Genomic DNA, 5,291 nt, shown 5'->3' with positions numbered 1-5,291 from the left:
TCGAGGAATTATTTCTCATGCTAAATAATTGGCAAAATCAACAAACCAAGGTGTTTCATGAATTCAACTTACCTCAAAGATATGCTCATTAGGAAAATTATCATTAATTGGAACAAGTGAAGAAGTTACCTCATTTTGTTCCAGCCTCAACAGATGATCAATGACTTGATTTACAACACCCTTCCTATCTTGGATCTCAAGTTCAAATTCCTGGGGTAAAAGTATCCAAAGAATTAGCCTCAATTTAGCATATTTCTTTGAGAGTAAATACTTAATGGCCACATGATCGGTAAACATTGTAACTTTGGTACCTATAAGATATGAACGAAACTTGTCAAAAGCAAAAACTATATAGCAAAGAGATCTTTTTTGGTTACCGTATAATTGAGTTGGGCTCCTGTCAAAGTTCTGCTTGCATAGTAGATAGGATGAAACACTTTGTTTCTTCTTTGACCTTTCACAGCTCTGACAGCGAAATTGCTTGCATCACACATCAACTCAAATGGTGAGTTCCAATCAGGTGTAACAATTATTGGGGTTACGATTAATCGACGTTTTAATTCCTAAAAAGCTTCTAAACATGCTTTGTTAAAATAAAATAAAAAACATTATCTTTTCTAAAAGCATACACAAAGTTTTATAATTTTTTGTAAATCTTTGATAAACCTAAGATAAAAACTAGCATGGCCTAAGAAACTTCTAACTCCTTTCACACTAACTAAAGTTGGTAATCTTTCAATTATGCCCACCTTTTCTTTATCCACTTCAATTCTGTTTTTCGAAATTTTATGTCCTAAGACAATTCCCCCTTAACCATAAAATGCCATTCTCCCAGTTAAGGGCAAGATTCGTCTCCTAACATCTTGTTAGTACCTTAGCCATATCCATGAAAATTTCAAAAATGATTTCAACCATATCAATGAAAATTACCATCATACATCACTGAAATGAGGTAGGTGCATTACATAAGCCAAAAGACATTTGCCTAAAAGCAAATGTACCGTATGGGAAAGTAAAAGCAATTTTATGCTAGTCTTTTGGGGCAACAACTATTTTGTTGTATCTCGAATATGCATCTAAAAAGTAGTAAAATTTATTACTTGCCAATCGGTTTAACAGTTGATCCATAAAAGGCAACAAAAAATGATCCTTACGAGTGGCTTTGTTCAATTTTCTATAGTCAATACACATTCTTTAACCCGTGACAATTCTCGTTGGGATTAATTCGTTACGTTCATTCTCAAAAATTGTGATTCAACCTTTCTTTGGTACACATTGTACTGGACTTACCCAAGAACTATTTGAGATGGGGTAGATAATTCCCTCATCAACCATTTGATCAATTCCTTCTGTACTACCTCTTTCATGATAGGATCAAGTCTCGTTTGTCCATCAATTCTACCTCACTCACCTTCCCCTAAAATAATCTTATTCATATTGAAGAAAGCTCTTATACCTCGTATGTCAGCTATGGTCCAACCAATTGCCTTTTTAAATTTCTTTAAAACAACAATCAGTTACTCATCTTGGTGTTTTGTCAATTCTGTTGAAACAATCATAGGCAAAGTAGAATTGTTACCTAAATAAGCATATTTTAAATGGGAAAGAAGTAACTTTAGTTCAAGCATAGGCGGTTCTTCGATTGATAACTTGGGTTTTGTAAATTCCTGAACTTCCATCTCTATCAATTTGAACCGCAGTGGTGAACATAACTCAGATTGGCTTCCATCAAAGCCATGTTTTCATTACCTTTTTCATCTTCCAAAGGTTCAGACCCTAAAGTGTTCTCCAATAGGTCTTCTTCAAAATTGTTCTCCCATTCCATAGAAACTAAGGTTTCTAATTCTTCTAATACTGACCATTCTTTCGTCGGATCGGGAAATTTTATCGCCTTCAAAACATTAAACATTATCTGATCATCTTGAACTCTCATTGTGAGTTCTCCTTTTTGCACATCTATCAACGTTCTTCACGTAGCTAGGAAAGGTCTCCTAAAGATGATCGAAGCTTGCTTATTTGCTTCAAAATCTAACATAATGAAGTCAGCAGGAAAAATAAACTTATCAACTCTTACCAAAACATACTCAATGTTTCCCTCAGGATATGTTAAAGATCGGTCTGCAAGTTTAAATGTCACAATAGTGGGTCTTACTTCACCTATCCCCAATAGCTTGAAAATAGATTTGGGCATCAAATTGATGCTTGCTCCTAAGTTGCACAAAGCTTTACCGCAGTAAGATTATCCAATGTTATAGGGTATCGTAAAGCTTTCAGGGTCTTTCAATTTCGGAGGTAGCTTATTCTGTAAGAACACACTACACTCCTTCGTTAAAACAACAGTCTCATACTTACTACATCTTTTCTTCTTGGACAAAATATCCTTCACAAACTTTACATAATTGTGCATTTGCTCTAAAGCCTCCACAAATGAGATATTAATGTGCAGTTGCTTTAGAACATCCAAGAACTTCTTAAATTGCACCTCATGTTTCTACTTATACTGCTGATGTCTTTGAGGATATGAAACTTTAGGTTGAAATGGACAACTTTTTTTAGAAGGAAAATCTGCAAAAGAAGGTGTTAGCTTTTATGAATTCACTAGTTTAGGATTTACCTAATCAGATTTTTCAGCATCCGACTTTTTTGGTGTAGGAACTTCAACTGTTGGTTAGCTTTCCTCCTTTTGAATAGGGTCATCTTCAACCACAACCTTCTTGGGTTCCAAAATCTTACCACTTCGTAATACAACCACCTTGCAATGTTCTTTACCAAAATTCCTTAGATTTTTTTTGTCGTTTGGCAAGGCTCCTTGCAGTCTACTAAAAAGTTTTGTAGCTAACTTGCCCATCTAGTTCTCCAGATTTTTTAGTGTTGCTGCTTGACTTTGGATCAAAGCATCATTTTTTTCCATGTACGCCTTCAACAAGTCCTCTAAACTGTTTGATGATTTAGCTTGAGGTGGTTTTAGGGCTGGTTGACTAACCCTTGAGATTGGTTGGGTCTATCCTGTATATGAGTGTTCGGTCCATTTCCTTGGTTACTCTAGGAAATGTTCGGATGATTACGCCATGAAGGATTGTAGAAGTTGGACTGCAGTCCTTGTCCACTTCTATTTTGATACTGATTCCTTACACAACACAGAGACTCAGGGTTTGAAGGGCAATTCTCGAAATAGTGACCGTCCCTATAGTATACACAGTAAACTACATCATACTGGCTTGGTGATTGAGTTGCAAAATTATCAGAACTATTAGTGGTAAACTTTTTAGCATAGAGGATAAAGAAGATACATGAGCAGAGAGTGAAGTGAGAGCATCGACTTCATGAACTGTAGCTACTCGTCTTCCTAAACCTACTCTATTTGACGGCCATTGGTAATTGTTGCTAGCGATCCTCTCGATAATATCGTAAGCCTCGTTAGTAGACGTTGACAAAATTGCACTATTCGTAGAAGCATCAACCATCAATTTTGTGTGTGCGTTGAGATCGTTAAAAAATGTCTCTAACTGGATGCAATGAGGAATCCCATGATGTGGAGACTTACGAAAAAATTCTTTAAATCTTTCCCACGCCTCGTACAAAGACTTGTCATCCAATTGTTGAAAAGTGGTTATCTCATTTCGTAACTTTGCATTTTTACGTGATGGAAAATACTTAACCAAAAACCTTTCTACTAAATCTTGCAATGTAGATATTGAACTTGGTGGAAACGAATTCAGCCATACTCGTGCTCGACCCCACAACAAGTATGGAAACAACTTCAACCTTAATGTATCTTCAGTCAAACCTACTATCTTAAAGAATCACTCACCTCCATGAATAATCTAAGATGAAGATGTGGATCTTCTGTGGGCATACCACTGAACTACCCACCATTTGGAGCATTTGAAACGTCACTTCTTTCAATTCAAATTGGGGTGCCTCAATATTCGACCTTTTAATTCTTGGATTTAACTCATTGAAAAATGGCACAACGTATAGTCTAAGGGCACGATCCCCATCATCAAAAATAAGCATTGGATTGTGCACATGGTCGACTCCATTACCTTTTCCATCATTTTGATTTCTAAGGTCCATCTCGGTTTGACTTTAAGCTAATGTCTCACATCTTTTCTTTCTAGATGTCTGCTCAATTTTAGGGTCTACAGGTAATAGATCGATGATTCGATCTATGTTCATAAACACCTAATAAATAACTCACAAATAAAGAATAAAAAATTAGTAATTTTAGAAATTAAATAAAAACCAAACTGTAAAAATAATTTCACAAAGAATGATTAAGGTAACAGCCCCTGGTAACAACGCCAAAAAATTGTAACGAGATTTTGTGCAAGTGTACACAGTTGTTCAAGTAATAAGTAAGTAAAATGAGTTATCATCTCTACAAGGAATGTGTATGTTAATCAGGTATCTGTAAAATTATAAGTTAGCAATTTGGTGATTAAAACACAATAATTTGAGTGATGATGATGAAACTAGATTAATTTAACTAAATGCAAGATTGATCCCTAATGCAATTTTAAACTAAGTATGCAAAATTATCTAAATGTATGAATGGATTTTAGCAACAGAAACACAACTTCAACAATCAACATCATGTATAGGCTAGGATAATTAGATTAATCAAATCAGTTCATTCTTATCATGCTTAACAGTGTTCGGAAAACATTCTATAGCAACTCGATGTTTCATGAGTTTGGAAACCAAATTAAGTCCTTTCAGAGTCTTTTACTTAGTGAAATATGCATTTTACTGATCATATGAAACTAAGAGTTTCTTAGTATTTATGTGAGGTAACAGGGACATATTAAGTTTGAAACATTTTAATCACATAAACCTAAAAAGTATGCAAGATAATAGAGCTAATTAAAGTTATTATGAACCTTCAATTTAGTCAGATTTAATGATCTAAATTAAGCATGCACTTTTCAATTATTGTGTTATAGCCGTCATCTGGTTAGGATCGCTCAGCTAATCTTAATGCATCCAATCACGTATGAATGAAATAAATATTGATTTTAATTGAAAACATGATTAACTGAGGCACAAACAATTTAAACATGATTCAAACAAATATTATTAAATTAATGCAATCATCTTAGCTAAATAGAATTCAGCTATCATTGTTGATGAAAAAAATCTTAAAACACATTGCAAACATGATTAAGTTAAGCAACTAGTAAGGAAATAGTAAACTCTATTTCAATTCAGCAGCCTTTTGAATTTGGATTGAAAGAGTTCCACCGATCTGCCCGTTGCTCTTTTGGTAATGGTTCCTCAAGGTGGCCGAC

At 34.6% G+C, this 5,291-nt stretch overlaps 1 non-coding gene across 1 annotated transcript; it reads left to right on the top strand.

Annotated features, from left to right (window-relative positions):
- Nucleotides 1-3,522: 3,522 nt before the first annotated feature.
- Nucleotides 3,523-3,630, top strand: LOC128039497 (small nucleolar RNA R71). Its single transcript, XR_008193999.1, has one exon. It is a non-coding gene; the product is annotated as a small nucleolar RNA R71 (small nucleolar RNA).
- Nucleotides 3,631-5,291: the final 1,661 nt, after the last annotated feature.

The sequence above is a fragment of the Gossypium raimondii genome, chromosome 2, assembly GCF_025698545.1.
Source record: "Gossypium raimondii isolate GPD5lz chromosome 2, ASM2569854v1, whole genome shotgun sequence".
Lineage (NCBI taxonomy): Eukaryota > Viridiplantae > Streptophyta > Magnoliopsida > Malvales > Malvaceae > Gossypium > Gossypium raimondii.
This window is presented reverse-complemented; position numbering and strand designations above follow the sequence as displayed.